The sequence below is a fragment of the Etheostoma spectabile genome, chromosome 8 (assembly GCF_008692095.1).
Source record: "Etheostoma spectabile isolate EspeVRDwgs_2016 chromosome 8, UIUC_Espe_1.0, whole genome shotgun sequence".
In the NCBI taxonomy this organism is placed as follows: domain Eukaryota; kingdom Metazoa; phylum Chordata; class Actinopteri; order Perciformes; family Percidae; genus Etheostoma; species Etheostoma spectabile.
In genome coordinates, this window is record NC_045740.1 from 29548012 (window position 1) to 29564904 (window position 16893).

A 16893-nucleotide genomic window follows, 5' to 3' on the forward strand; every position below is an offset into this window, starting at 1 on the left:
CGCACAGGGATTGGGAAAAGTTAGATTTTCCAGCTTGCTCAGTTAATGGTGAAGGTGTTGGCCAAGGTGAACGCTAGCGATGCTAAGCTGACGTTAGCGATTGGTTATGGCAGATCCAGAGGGGTTGAGTACCCGCCTTCAAAGAAGTCAACACTTGGAGAGAGGCCAGACTCTCATGAAATGTACGAGAGTGTGGTGGGACCGGGCTAACAGCTCACTGCGTTGCGTGTATATGTCTCTGTCTTCGTTCAAATCATCTGTTATAAAGTGACCAAGATGCTTATTATGTATGGAGCTATACCGGTGACAGTAACCTGAGGTATTGAAAATAAAATTTGGCATTGAATCTACAAGTATTGGCACTGAATAATGTTCAACTGAAGAAAAGAAAATCTCAAAATCAGATTATTTCATTTTATTTTGATATTTTTATGCATCATGATATGTTTTTCAATTCCAATCTTTACAAAGTTTCTTGATTTCTGTTTTTTTTTCCAATTAAAGTTTTTTTACGCTGTCAGGATTTTTACAATGTTACTGTTTTCAGTTTCAACTTTCTGTCACTGTTTTGGCGTGGGGGGGCGTGGCTTGAGGGGAGGGACAAAGAGGGCGCGATTTACTGATAATTTGCATACTCGTGAGAGTGAAAGTTCGCACCTAGGGCGCGCCACTTCATCTGGAAAAACGGCCTTGAGTCCGTCATCCTCGCAGATGCCTGGAATAACTGTATGGCCCTATATGTGCGATGGCTTCGACAAATTCATCTGCAGCTGCCAAATCTCAAGTAAGTCAAGTAAGGTGCTGTGTTGGCAGATGTTATTAGCGTGAACACAAGCTAGCGTTAACGATGGCTAATAGCGCATGTCAGCTAACATTGGCTAAATTGTGGATAATAGTAACGTTAGCTAATTTCTTATCTCAATATGTCCTCTATATCTAGTATTCTTCATATTCTGTCTTCTAGGAGTTGAGGCCAGTGTAATTGCTGCTGCACAAGGCCTCTAACCGTGCTAACCAAAATATTCAGCAGCATCGGCCCCCAGTACAGCAGAATTCAGTGCAGTCACAAGACAGCAGAATCCGCAAACCAAACAAAAACTTCAGAAGAGATGACTAGGTTTTGAACTATATTGACAATATAGTGATTTGGACTTATTCAATGGTGAGTTGTATTTCATAATGTTAATATCTCTCACATGCAGTGTCTTTCCTGGTTCTTTTCCAAATGGAAAGGCAAAAACCGCTTCTCTCCGTTACAAACCACTCCAGGGAAGCCTACAAGTCTGTAACGTTAACGTTAAGCCATTCAGCATGTATTGCATATTGGTTACAAAAGGCTGTACCAGCACTCCTTCTGCTGCGGAAGAGTTGGAGTTTAAGCCAAGCAGGGTTGGGGAAGAGGTCCCTCACCTTGACAGACGATATGAGCCACGCATGGTAGTGTAACCACTTTTTATTTATTTTCAATGCATTTTATATAGACTTTACAGTACAATGTATACTGTTATCAATGTCAAGTTATTTTAAAAACACTTAACTATATTACTGTATTTTTGGAATTGTATAATACGGTTTTAGCTTTCCCTTTTATGTGGTTGTTTTCTTAGATAAACAAACTTCTCATTGAAGAATATCCCAAGATGGAGGGGTGGAAGGGTGTCGTCTACAAGGCTTCAGGTGTATTACACATACAGTACTTGTTTCTTGTAAAGTGCAGCGTTCCAAAAGTTCACCAACATTGAAACTCTTCTCTCACTGGCTGTATGCAGTGGCCATGGTAGAAGGAAACGGCTGCAGTTCCTCCTGATGTAGATGGTTATACAGGAAGACTAATTCGCACTGTTTCGGGTGCTGGGAAGACCGTTTTGTATGTTGTTCCACTACAGCAGGACCTGATCTCACGCCATTGCATATGATGCACCTGAATTTCAAAAAAATGCCGAATACTGCATGTCAAGTGTGCAAAGAAAGCATGCCTCTGCATATTCTAGCATGCACATGAGGGTTGAATAGGGTCTCAGTCTGCAACAGATGATGAGGTAAATGCATATGCAAGAGTTGTTTTACACTTGTACACAGAATTTCATCTCCATACTGAAGACTAAAAACTACTACTCTGCTATTCCTTAATTGGCCAAATTTGTTCTTGCAAAATCCGAATTAAATCTGCACTGTGTTAGTTCACTACATCTTTTTTAATTGCTTTGATTTTCTTTTTGTAGAGAGTTTGGATTGAACACCCTATTTCAATCTCAAAAAACCTTCAACATGTTAGAGTTCAAAGCAATGCTGGGGAAGAGACCATTTGACCTTAGTAATTATACAATGTCCCAATATTGGTCCTTTTTAAGATAAGATAAGATAAGATAATTTGTTTATTAGTCCCCAATGGGGAAATTACTGTACTGCACTCTGTGTACACACTTTTTTTGTTAGTACTCACACACAGGCCTGAAATACACACACATGCTCAGGACCTATACATGCACTATACATGGAGAGATGTCAGAGTGAGTGGGCTGCCAGCTGAACCAGCGCCCTGAGCGGTCGGGGGGGTACGGTGCCTTGCTCAAGGGCACCTGGCAGGCCCAGGAGGTGAAGTGGCATCTCTCCAGCCACCAATCCACACTCCAACTTTTGGGGTCCATACGGGGATTTGAACCAGTGGGTACCCCTCCGGTTCCCAACCCAACTCCCTATGGACGAGCTACTGCCACCCCCAATCTATGTTTATCACAATATTATCTTTATATTGATATTGTCCCTACATCTGTTTATGGATACAACTGGCTAGCTTAGGACTGGCAAAGTGAGGTCCAGGTTTCTTTCTGTCACAAATTCATCACTTGAGCACCCTAAGAAAAAGTCCAGAGACCAGAGTGATAATGATTAACTGAATCTGTATATATTCTACACTTAGATCAAGATATTTGTTTTTAAATTGAAATTTTACAACTGTTCACAGGATAGAAAGGAATGACCTTATGATTGTGGTTGCTTCCATCAGATACATGCTCTGCATGCCAGCTTGTGTGGTGAAAGGGTTGTGTTCTGTTCATGTTAAATGTGCACATATTAACATGTTCATTTTATTTCACAAATGTTTTGATCTTTCATAACATTTTTTGGGTTGTAATTTTCCTGTCCAGAGTAGCTCTGGACAGATAGAAATTCTAAATGCTAAAGTAGACATATGCGATGTGTTTGGTTTAAAGCATAATTATCAATATAATTTTCTGGAAAATGTAGTGTTTTAATAGTGCTATTCTCAGTCCACAGGATACTCCTGACTATAATTCCGACTTCTGTCACACTAATGGTGTGCTATGCGAGGGAAGCGTGCCTATGGCTGATATTCTAGGTGATTTTGGTCTTCTGCTTTACCATTCATCGGTTTTTCTTCAACATTACAAACTTGTTTTGCTTTTCTTATAGTGAAGATGATATCCTCCAGTTGCTTGCAAATCGAATTGATGCAAGCAAAGATTTAAGATCTGCATCACCCGAGATGACCTTGTCCAAAGAGGCTTTCATTCAGTGGCAAAGACAAACGAAGGGCTCCCCTTTCAACAAGCTCAATGTAACTTCATTGGAGAAGCAGGAATGACACTGGTGCATTAAGCAAAGAATTTTGACAGGTAATGTACTGACTCTTCAGAAGTACATGTTCATTCTACATTTAGTTAGTTCCGTAATTCTGTTGGTTCATTGTTATATACGAAATGATGAAGGCATTGAGAGGCGACTGTTCGAGGCAATGGCAAGAAGGGAAAAAGTCCTCTTACTCCATAAGTGACATAGAAATGGTTTGCTACGGTTTGCATTGTTTTTTACTAGTCCTCGTTTCTAGAGTTTATACATGTAAGTGTGAAAAGATCATGTACAATGGTTGCATTTTTGTTGATGACATTGCAAACTGCAGGAGAAGTGTTCTCAGTACAGTCTCGCTCAGGGTGGCCCGTCACCATGCTTCTTAAAGTGGTGTTTCCCAGTTTCATGCAACAGGAGACTTTGACACTTGCAGTTGACCAAAGATGATGTGGACGATCAGGTATTCTTCACTCATAGAAAGGGTGAGTATACCTGTTGTAAGTAGCTTTAGAAAACAGTGAAAGAAAAAAGACAGAATGCTTTCCTTGACGTACAATATTCCATGCTATCCTGTAAAGAATTAGGGTTGTTAATTTTAGGTGGAGGCGGCAACTGATCTGACAGAGTTGACAGAAGAAAGTGTGAGCTGGTGTACACAGGCCTTGTAAAGTTGGACAGAAGGACAGTATTATAAGGTGTGTAAATTATGTATGTAAAGAATACATATAGCAGAGAATTTTATTTAATTATACAAAATAAAACCAACATTAGGTCAATTCTACTGCCGAGCCTTGACTAAGGCATAGTTTAGATCTGAGTTTCTTGACCCCCTATGGTGTATATACAGAAGCTGATGTCAAAATACTTTGGTATGAAAGAGTGGTTGATAATGATTAAAGGCAAAAAAAACCTACAAATGTATTAAAACTAACATCTACACCGTTAGTGGAAGTTTTTGTTGGTTGTTTTGCTCCTCCACTAATCAAGACAAATGTTTCCTGTCACTATAGAGCCATTGTTCTACATGCTACAATGCGTCTGACTCCTACCAGCCTTCCAAATACAGAAAAGGCATGCAGGTCTACAACCTTGTGGGAGTTGATTGGAGGTACCCATATCTCTGCTCAAACCTTGTCCCAGAGGATGATAACAGAGTAAATATGCTGGACATTTCCTCATTCAATTTGGCTCACGGCTTTTATTGACAGGATTGGACATGTTGTATAGCTGAATCGCTTTTTGATTGTTGTACCATCATCTTTTCATGACTAGCTGTTATTTTGGTTGTACATAATTTTGGAAGATATAAAGTATATATGTAAAGTGTTGACTTCAGTTTTTATTTTTAAAATATCTTTAGGCAGATGCTGATTACATAATGAGCATTCTAGTGCCTGAGCTGAGTGAGAGGGGAAGTCCACGGCATCTAAGAGAAAATGCCATCATAAACTTTTCCAGGACTTTCTGCAAGACCTCGAAATCACAGGTTTGATTTATTTTTTCTTACAGCCAGTTTTCAGCACAATTTGTCATGCAGACAGTTAACTTTAAAAATAACTGTTTAAAGTTTTCTTCTACTTTCATTAAGTGTACATAAAAAAATGCAGTAACTGCAGGCTGAATTGGGCCGCGTTTTGTATTTGTTAATTCGGTGTAAAAATGGTTTTGTTGTTTTTCCCAATCATGCAGGTCAGGATGATGACCAGGGTGTTTGTGAGCCTTTGACCCGAGAAGCACAACAAGGTCTGAATGAAGAATGTCTGGAACAGCAAAACTCAAGCTTGTCGGTCCTAACAGTGATGCAGTGGTTAACTGGACAAAGGCACAAACCTCTTCTTCCCTCAGAAAGGGTAGATTTTAGAATAAATGTAAGATTTGAACACCACTGTAAAGAACAAATGCCTGGTCACCACATTTGCTACCCACTTGTGAGTGCCTGCACAAATACAATAACTCTTCCTGTTGCACATATGAATACATACAGCGAGTTCAGAGATATGACAGTAGCAATCAGAATGAGTAGAGGTTTCGGCCGAGTTTAGAGGCCATGTTTTCATGACTACCCATGTTTTACCAGCCAAAGTCAGGCAGTATTGTTTGTAAGGCATTTTAAGAGATGCCTTTAATGGCATGATGTTTGAAGAAAAAAAAAGTTCAGTGAACAATTCACCATTTTGTATGAATATTGAATGTAAACACATTTGCATGGGAAATTAGTGCTGATTCCGCAGTAGCATGTTTTTTTTTGTCCTGGAAAAATTGAAAAATGTGTATTTTAGGACCATTGTTAACAGAAAAGACTAAAAAAGAAGTAAAGAACTTTAAGGATAAAACTGCAAATGTGATGCTGTTTCTGTTCCTCAGATCAAAGTTACTGAAGAGCTTTCAAATTTTCTGTCATCCACAGATGTAGTACTACTTTCATGTTATTCAAGTGAAATACATTTTCTGTGGAATTTGGAGTTCTTTACAAATATATTTAATTTAAATTGTCCTCAATATTGACTTGATAACAAATGTGGTTGATATTGACAGTTGTCAAATAGACCTCCAATTTGATTTGGGGTCTCTTTCTTTATGAATATTAACTACATAAGTTAATGTGCATAGGCCACTAACACCATGGTCAAAAGTCAAGTTCTTACTTTGCTACATTTATTTGTTATTCGTGCAAAACTAACACAGTCTACACAGCAGTAGTGCACATGAACATGTATGGTAATTATATAGAGAAAACCTTTTTTGTATACAAACACCAAATACAAATGACACAATTAGAGAGAGAGAGAGAAACAGGTGAAAGAGCAAAGATAACATGTCCAGGTCAGATGAGGTTACGTACACAGCTATAAAAAATAAAGTGAAAAACTCTACCTTTACAATAGTAAAACTGCATTCTTACTGTTTTTCAGAAAGTAATGGAAACACCACATTAATTAGTATTAAGAGATGATGCATGACATCCAATGTGATGAAGAAAAGTTGCTGCATCATGCTGGAGAGAGTCAGGATCAGTCACACTTTTCTGTACCTTAGTTTTTGTTATTCTGCCATGCTTATGCATGACGAATCACATAGTCAAGTGCAGCCTTGTAAAGATCTCTGCCATTGTCCTGGGAGGTAATCATAGGGTTAATGACGGTTCCCAGATCTGCCATTGCCTGTGACCCCAAAGGGCACTGGATTGGTGGTAGAATTACTCCACTGGCAGACTCTTCTGTCACTCCGTCATGGTTCCAGTCCAAGAAAAGATCTTGTATATGCTGTAATTGACAAGTTATTTCATGAGACTGCAGATGCTTCACAAATCAATTAAACTCAAATGATTAGGTTGCTTTCTTCAATAAAATGAAGCCAAAAAAAAAAAAGGTTGAAGTTAACATTTTTTTGGCTGTACTTCTAAGTTCTGTGGAGCAGGCACAGGGTTCTGGAGAGTCCTTGTCCAAAGTTGATTGGAGTCAGGTTTTGTTCCGTTCGCATGGCATGGTTGTCCCACCCTCTTGAAAGTGTCAAGGTCCCTCTGGAAGTGGCACAAATACGTAGTGGGCACAAAATAAATGCAGACTGTTGGAGGGATCAGCAGGCAATCCTCTTCAACTGTGAGTAGTTTGTAATTACACAGTTTATCGCCATCCACACATCACGCCACACGCGCTCCACCCTACAAAAATACAAAAATTCAGTGCACCATTTTAAAGAATCTGTATATATATATTTTTTATTAGGCATAATACACAAATCAGACATTTGACCTTACCTCAGTGAAGGAGTTTAATACCGAGGGGACTATGGAGCGTGAGATTGGGTCGAAGATCGGAGCAGCTGGTGCGGTATTACTTCCGTTTATCGCACCGTTGTGACGAAAAGGCTGAGCCAGAAGGCAAAGCTCTCGATCTACCGGGCAATTTTCGTTCCTACCCTCACCTATGGTCATGAAGGGCTGGGTCATGACCGAAAGAACGAGATCAAGGGTACAAGCGCCGAAAGGTTTCCTCAGGAGGGTGGCGGGCGTCTCCCTTAGGATAGGGGAGAAGCTCAGTCATCCGAGAGGAGCTCGGAGTAAGCCGCTGCTCCTTCGCGTTGAAAGAGCCAGTTGAGGTGGTTGGATCTGGTAAGGATGCCTCCTGGGCGCCTCCCTAGGGAGGTATTCCAGCACGTCCAACTGGGAGGAGACCTCGGGAAACCCAACTAGGTGGAGAGATTATATCTCCAACCTGCCTGGGAACGCCTCGGATCCCCGTCGGAGCTAGTTGATGTGGCTCGGGAAAGGGAAGTTTGGGGTCCCCTACTGGAGCTGCTGCCCCCGCGACCCGATACCGGATAAGCGGATGAAGATGGATGGACATTTTGATGGTTTTGAAATTGCAACCTCTAAAACTTCTGCCACCAACAGTTTACAGCAAGTGCTGATTATCCCATTGTATCTGAATAGTTTCTAGACAAGATGCTGCTGTTGACATTTTTTTTTAAAAACAATTCTGAAAAGCTGATCACATTCACATACATAGTATGAGTATAAGTGGTAAGATATCTAAATAAACAGGAAAATTGGGAAAATACTGTACTGTGATTGTGACTTGTAATTTGGGGTACCGAACCTTATACCAACAAACAAAAGTAACCCTTGTTGTGTTATTTACCTTTGATTATGCACACTTTTTCCAGATATGTAGCTTGCTCTGCCACAGCCACGAACAGTGAACATGCAGTGAGCGATGCCAACGTTTTCTACCCCTTGGTCTCCTCTAACTCTAAATTATAACATAAGAAACACAGACAAAGCTTAATGTTTTTAGCAAATGCATCTGGATGAAAAAGGACAATACTGGAGTCTCTTGCCATCCTATTACCTTAATGGAAAGCCAAACTTTTCAACAGAGCTCATGAAGAAGCCAAGTGCAGTTGATGCCTTGTTGTTATTAGAAGCACCCAGGTACATGATCTACAGCATAGAAACAAAATACTTCAGTAAATATACATTATGGAATATGGTAGGTCCAGTTACAATGAGTTTTTTCCATCCAGTGTTTACCTTTCGTGAATAACCATCGATCCTGGCGAAGATGACAATGCCATATCTGAAAAAAAAGAGAAGAGTTTTTTTATTTTCATACCAGGTACTTGCCAGACTATTCAAAGATAACTGATGTTAATATTATTCAAGATGACCATGTGACTAGAATAGCACAGAAAAAGAGTGGTGAAGTGATAACTTCTGCTGGACATGAACAGCAGCTTTAAAATAAATAAAACCTACAATAATTCAGTGACAGGAGAAGTGTTACTCAAACAATGGCTTTTGAATGTATAGGCATCATAGTCAGAAGATGTAACAAGCACCTTTCATACAAATGCAACAATATACAGGAAAATTGATGTAAAATAATTGTGATCATGAAGTTTAAATTTTACACAATTAGTGACAATATAAATAGATGCTCAACTATGGGGTATGTGATATAAACATAATTTCATCATTAGTTCATATATTTCAAAATTGTGAACTAGGATTGTGCACACACAAAAAAAAAACTTCACTGCCTTAGTATTTGTGACAATGTTCTTCAGATAGTCATAGTTACAAATTATTTGTAAGCTCAGACAGAACAAGCCAGAAAAAGACTTATTTATTTATATGGCTCACCCATATTCTACAGAGAGCTGTACTGTACCTGATAAGTTTGTGATTTGTGTCCACGTGAACCAGTGAGTGGGGACCCTTGACGGAATATATTCTTCTAGCGACACAGCCCAAGCCTGTGAATCTCTCAAAGATCCCTGCAGAATCCACCCTGTGCATGGACGCTGAAACCTGCTCCCATCTTACACGGTGTCCCATAGCTTGCAGTTCGCCCTTCATCATCCTGTAGCCAACATGAGGCATCCTCAATTTAACTGAACGCACAAGGGTGTCCAGCTCCTCATTTGTCAGGTTGCTGTATGATCCCTTAACTGATGGTCCCTCTTCTTGCATCCGCCGAAACACAGTCCTTTTGCAGACACCCAGTAACTTAGCTATGCAAGGGATGGACAGCTGCATATCAATGAGGTTTTGCAGATGTTCTTTCGATACAACAAATTTTGGCTGTCCCCTACTACCCGCCACAACCTCTACATAGGAAGAAGCTAAAGGTCTTTGCTGCTCCTCTTGCAAGCGAAGAATTCTCAAAACATCAGACCAGGCACGAACAACATCTTGTGGCAGTTCCACTACATTAGCAAAAGAGTGCACAAGTCCCATTTCATGGCTTAAAACAAAATGTAAATAGTCCAAATCCACTGGCTGACGTTGCAGAACTTCCTGAAGCCTTCTTAACATTCTTTCCATGAACTGCCTCCCGATCGAAGGCGCCTGTAATTATACAGAATATACACACTGAAATTGGATGAGACATGTAAGTAATAGTAATGCCTTCATCCAGAATTATTATTTTTGTTTACAAAAAAATACATTGATGTATGGCAATACGGGATGTCCAACTAACCCGATTAACACTATCAGTTAAAAATGTACTGGATTGAGATACATGTTTATAATGTTAACTGTTGTGTTCTAAGGCTGTTTGTTTAAGAAATGTCAGTGTAGCGTTATGCCTGTTAGTGAATGTGTATTTGCCAGAGTGCCAGTGTTAGTCAACCAGAAAATCTGTCAACAGAAATACTGGTACCTTTGGAATAAAGTCATGGGGGCAAACTCATCTGTTCTAAGTTTAATATTAATATTTACATTGATTAATAATAGTTAAAAAGCGTCGGTTAGGAACGACACCCCTAACAGCCATGTATGGAACCGTGCTAACGTTTTACGACTAGCTAGCAAGCTAATGTCTGATAATCATAAAAAGTTCCACAATATTAGAAAGGCAAATTTGATTCCCGTTATCTGTTGGAGCCGCGAGTCTGCCATTTCTATCCAGTTCAGCAAGACCTCCTTTGGCTTGATGTAGCTAATGTTCGTGTTTGAGCTGTACTGGGGGCCGATGCTGCTGAATATTTTGCGTTAGCACGGTTATGAGGCCTTGTGCAGCAGCAATTACACTGGCCTCAAACTCCTAGAAGACAGAATATGAAGAAATACTAGATTATAGAGGACATATTGAGATTACTCTAGGCGGGAGAAATTAGCTAACGTTACTATTATCCACAATTTAGCCAATGTTAGCTGACATGCGCTATTAGCCATCGTTAACGCTAGCTTGTGTTCACGCTAATAACATCTGCCAACACAGCACCACGTCCATTAAAAGTTAACATTAAACCTGCATGCTTATATTGGAAAAAAAACAACAAACTAACTGCAGAAGTATAGAGACTTACTTGAGATTTGGCAGCTGCAGATGAATTTGTCGAAGCCATCGCACATATAGGGCCATACAGTTATTCCAGGCATCTGCGAGGATGACGGACTCAAGGCCGTTTTTCCAGATGAAGTGGCGCGCACTTTCACTCTCACGAGTATGCAAATTATCAGTAAATCGCGCCCTCTTTGTCCCTCCCCTCAAGCCACGCCCCCCCACGCCAAAACAGTGACAGAAAGTTGAAACTGAAAACAGTAACATTGTAAAAATCCTGACAGCGTAAAAAAACTTTAATTGGAAAAAAAAACAGAAATCAAGAAACTTTGTAAAGATTGGAATTGAAAAACATATCATGATGCATAAAAATATCAAAATAAAATGAAATAATCTGATTTTGAGATTTTTTTTTCTTCAGTTGAACATTATTCAGTGCCAATACTTGTAGATTCAATGCCAAATTTTATTTTCAATACCTCAGGTTACTGTCACCGTTATAGCTCCATAATTATGCTTATGTTTAAAACATGTTGACACTGATTATTTCATGTTCATAATAATATGATCATTTAGTTAGCAAGTTATAAGTAAAATGAGTAAGCTTGTGTAATGTCAAAAGGCATGTCAACCCAATAGTCATAATGTGCAATACATTCAAATTTAACCCTAACCCTAGCCAACTCATCCTTTATAATCTTCATATATTCTTTGACAAAGAACTTCACATCTTAGTAGGGCTGTCAAAAATAGCGCGTTAAACGACGTTAATTATTGTTTGTTTTAATTACGTCAATTTTTTTAACGCATTTCACGCATGCGCAGTGTGACAAATTCTTCAGGTCAGAAAGTGGTTGGGAGCTAGAGGCGAGATGGAGCAAGGTGAGCAAAGTGGGCCCTATTGGATCAAATATAAAGAATGATGATGGTACGTTAACAAGTACAAGGTTATTTGCAAGATTTGTAACAAGGAGTTTCAATTTCACCGGAACTGTTCAAGCTTGAGGTACCATGTCAACGCCAAACATGCGTTGGCTGGGCCGTCAGTTCAGCAAGTGGTTTGCGCCAGACCACGCTGATGTTCGCAGGCCATTAACAAAATCACCTCAGATAATTTGACCAACCACATAGCAAAATGATTGCAAAGGTTTGTAGACCCATTGGCATTGTAGAAACTCGGTTTCCTTGATGTTTTGCAAGTGGCGTCTCAAGACTCATCCTAAGCCACCGTCAAGAGCACAGTTATGACGAAAATCCACGAGCTCTACGAAAACGAAAAAGAAAAAAGGAAAAGGTTTGGCTCAAGTAAATCATATCGCCCTACAGGAGACCATTGGACATCAGTGAACAACAACAATTACCTCGGAGTAACGGTACTTTCATCATGACACGGGAACTGAAGTCTTTTGCGCTGACATATTAAAATTGAGGAGCGCATCTTGCGGAGGCTTTTAAAGAACCGTTCCTTCCTGTTGCACGTGAGTGGGACATCAGGGCAAGACGACAACCATTGGGACTGACAGTGCACGCAACATGGTTTGCCGCAATTCGACTTACACGCTATGAACACATAACTGTGTCGCTCACATGGTGCAGAGAAGTGTCACAGTGAGTCTTGCTGACAGCGGCTTTGTAAAAGCTTCGGCCAAGGCTCGCAAAGTTGTCGGTCATTTTAAGCACAGCCCAGCAAATGCTGCGGAACTTCAAGCACAACAAGTCAGCCTGGGAAAGAAGCAACCCACCCAGGAAGAAAATCAGCCTTCTGCAAATGGACTCAGATTCAGAATCAGAAGATGAAGAGGTCCAACCTGCCATACAGAGGTACAGAGCAGAGCCCACCATTAAATTAGAGGACTGCCCGTTGAGGTGGTGGGCATCTCATTCAGGAGCCCATGAGAAGCTGGCCTCACTAGCTCACAAACATCTAGCCACTCCTGGAACCACTGTTCCCTGTGAACGACTTTTCTCAGTTGCAGGTCACATTGTGAACAAGAAAAGGTCAGCTTTACTTTCAGAAAATGTGAACAAGTTAGTTTGCCTCAGCAACTGGCTGAAAGATGATGAAGCTCAGTAGATTTGAAAGGTGATGTTCAAACAAAAAGACCGTTCATTGAAACTGTTATAGTAGTTAGCAACTGGATTTTTGAGCACACTGGATTAAAGATGGAGGAAAAGGTAAAGATTGTTCTTTGGTTTGATTCAAAAGTTTTATTGAAATGTTTTTTTCCCCCACATAAAAACGCAACAGATGACTCAAATTGTGCAAAAATGTGGTAGCCACTGTTATGATTTGACTACATTTATTGCTTTCTGTTCAATTGATACTGTAAATTGTTCATCCTGGTTAAGAGGAATGCCAAAGAGGAGCGATGGGACTTACAAAGACAAATATTATGGTGTGTATGTTTCAGCTTGATTTAAACCACCATTAATTTGGCTGGGTTATAAACAACATAACATGAAAATTATGTATCTGTGTCTTGTTATTTATCTTTTGGTATGCATTTCAGAAAAAAGTGGTTAGGATCAGTGTAATTGCAAATAGTGATTAATCCTGATAAAATTCTGATTAATTTGATTAAAAATTTTAATCATTTGACAGCCCTACTTATTAGCCGAGGTGGGGGAGGAGTCACATGACTTGACTCGAGTCAGACTCGGGTCCCAAATTTCAGGACTTCCAATAACAGACTTGACTTTTTATTAATGCAACTCAAAGTAATATTTGCGGTCTTCCAGATCAGCAGTGTTGGCAGCTCAGGAATCCCAGATACAGCCACCACAACATCTAACTCCACCCGCCACTACACCCACAAACAACAATATGGGTCTTTTTAGCTAATTAATCGGCTGGTTAAACGTTAGATAAGAAAAACAACCGTCTTTTAACACATTTAAAGAGGAAACTTGGGTAGGTCTTCAGAATTCAGTCTAACATAACATTGTCACATGCTTGACTCATATCATTCACTCAACTAGTTTGATTTTCACCACAGTGACACAGAGACATGCTTGCAACACTGGAGGTTAAGACTAGAAGGCGCACGGTCACGGAAGGCATGTGTCATATAAACTGTCGTTACTAAAGGGATTTTCCTTATGGGGGGGGCAAAAACTACTCACTACACTTTACCTTGGTTCCAGTAACACGTAAGGCAAATAAAACACCCTGGTTAGTGAAGTGACGTTGGTTAGGGAGGGAAGCTGTATAGAGGGTTCTGTTCCATGCATGCCAGTTGAAGACAGGTATCCGGGCTGCAGACGAGGTTCCTGAGTCAGGCAGGCTAGAGAGTCGGGCAGGTAATTAAAAGTTTGACAAAGGCGTTTGCCAGTTAAAAGGCTTACACGGGCCCCGGAGTCTGAGCTTTAGTGCAGGTCTGTCACTTGTTGGCTCAGATTTCCAATTTAGTACATTTACCTTGAAGGTACAGCTTTGGCAGACTGATCCATGAAATAGCGTATGTATGACACGCTAATTCCTATGCTATTATTGGCAGTTTATCAAGACGCATACTTGCTTTTACCTTTTTGGCCTCCATTGACTTACATCCAGGTAGGGAGGTTGGTCAGGTGGTGGAATGATGAAACACAGACATCCTCAATATCCAGACTCATAGTTGTGATGACAAATGTAGATGTTAAAATACAGTAAGTTCAAGTAACGTTGCAAGTATTGCAAAATTGTAAGCTTGCCTCAGCTCGCCTATTGTGGATGTCCAGAATAACCTAAATCCTCAAAAAATTAAGTTTGCAGCCCTAATCTGAATTATCTACACTTCTGTTTGCTTCATCTAACTCTCCTCTACAGTATCCTATCCAGGGGATATAAAGTCCAGCCTTTGACCTCCACTCTCATACCAGATATGCTACAATTTATATATAGCTCAGAGAGCATGCTTATCGATTTGAAGTTTTCACATTACATTAAATGACAAGAGCAAGTTGGAGAAAGTTACATTGGGTGGTTAAAAAAAAAAATAATGCTGTATCACTTAATGAGCTAAAAACTTGGGAATGTGTCAAATCAGCCGGAACTAGCTGCTAGCTGGCTGCTACCTGAAGAAAACGGCAGCCGCTAACATTAGACCCAGCATTTAGGTCTGAGCCCCATGGTCTGGTATCAGCAAACTATTGCTGGGTCTCGCTGCAGCCTTAGCAAGCAAATGTAAATGTTGATTTATATAGCGTTTTTCCATCTTAACAACTGCTCAAAGCGCTTTTACATCTACAGGAACATTCACCATTCACACACATCAACACTGTGGCCGGGGCTGCCGTACAGTGCCACCTGCTCATCAGATACACACCACACACATTCACACTCCGATGCGCAGCACCGGGGGCAACTCGGGTTCAGTGTCTTGCCCAAGGACACTTCGACAATGACTGCAGGGGCGGGGATCGAACCACCACCTTCCGACTGGCAGGCAACCTCTCTACCACTGAGCCACAGCCGCCCCAAGCAGCCCATTGTGACCCAGTCCACGGCGCCAGGGATTGCACTGGATCTGGTCTGGCGTGACCCGCTTTCCTCCATGCTAAGCGGTCTCAAGGACCGCGGCAATGCACTACTAGCTAGTTCTCCCAGGGCCAAGTTGGATCTGCATAGCTCATGTTTTATTTCCTCTGGCCGATATTGATTTAGCGATATATGTCCCATAACCACTGTACTACTTCAGTCTTTAAGACATCAGCTCTCAGGTTTCCATTACCACTAAAACATTTGTTGCTACAGCAACATAAACCTTTGAACCTGCGCACATTGCTGGAGAACACATCCAACAGGACTTCATGCCTGCAGGGCAGGTAAACACACACATTGTAATTTGGGCTGTCAATTGATTTAATAGGCAATCATGATTTTTCCATAGATAACAATAGTCTGCAATCAACTGCACATTTTTCATCTGTTAAAAATTTAACAAAGGGAATAAAAATCGTAGAAAGTTTTTGAAGTCCAACATATTTGATCTCTTCGGTCATAATGTCTCGTAAAAATAATACCCTCGACAATGTATGCAGATGGCCTCTCTGTCTGTATTCCCAAATCTGTCTCACTCAGTGTCACGCCCACAGCACTGATGGGCTTCACATAATAGTAATAATAAATTATAATTTATACTTCATCGATCGTGCATGGGCGAGTACAAAGTTTTCACTGGGTTGTTTGAATATACATTACAAACAAGTGTGAAATACACACACATGCACTAATGAAGACATGTCAGAGTGAGGGAGCTGCAGTTGTGGGTCCGATGTCTTGCTCAAGAGCACTTTGGCAGTGCCTGGCAGTAAACTGGCTCCTCTCCAGCTACCAGTCTATCACAACTCCCTACAGACTGAGCTACTATCCCCCCCACATCACAAGTGATAGCCATTCAACACCACTAAAAGCTGCTGGGCAATAGTGGCTCCAGTAAGCATTCAGGCAGCAGATATAACTAAAGTTGCAAATGTCAAAAGTGGATGTTAACACACAAAACACACACACACACACACACACACACACACACACACACACACACACACACACACACACATTGCTGTGAGAGTGTTCCTTTTACACTGATTAATAGCATGTGGTTTTAAGGGTTTTCAGCGTATGCATGTTTTTAATTTTTTTTTTTCCCGCAGGCTGTATAAGTTTTACTGTAAGAACTGCTTATATAGTGGGATGACCTATAGACACACGCCACTTTGACAAGACTGGAGCCCCTCCCCTTTGACTTTCACACAACATGACCTGGACTGATGAGCTGAATGGAAAACAGGTGTGGTCATCACAACGCGGAGTGGCGAAAGGGAAGAAGAGCCCAGGCTGCCCTCGGCGGAACCGGCTGCTCCTTTGTGATCTACACTCACCAATAGTATTATCAGGAACAGGATACTAATACGGTGTTTGACCCCCTTTTGCCTTCAGAACTGCTTTAATTCTACGTGGCATTGATTCAACAAGGTGCTGAAAGCATTCTTTAAAAATGTTGGCCCATATTGAGAGGATAGCATCGCG

The 16893-nt window shown here is 40.7% G+C and overlaps 1 long non-coding RNA gene across 1 annotated transcript in view; it reads left to right on the forward strand.

The window, feature by feature from the left end:
- Nucleotides 1-2803: 2803 nt before the first annotated feature.
- The window catches only part of LOC116694324 (uncharacterized), a 21291-nt gene continuing 7201 nt past the window's right edge, over nt 2804-16893 (forward strand). Inside the window, exons 1-2 of the long non-coding RNA XR_004333108.1 lie at nt 2804-2814; nt 2861-2865. This is a non-coding gene — a long non-coding RNA (uncharacterized LOC116694324). The remainder of the gene's footprint in view (nt 2815-2860; nt 2866-16893) is intronic.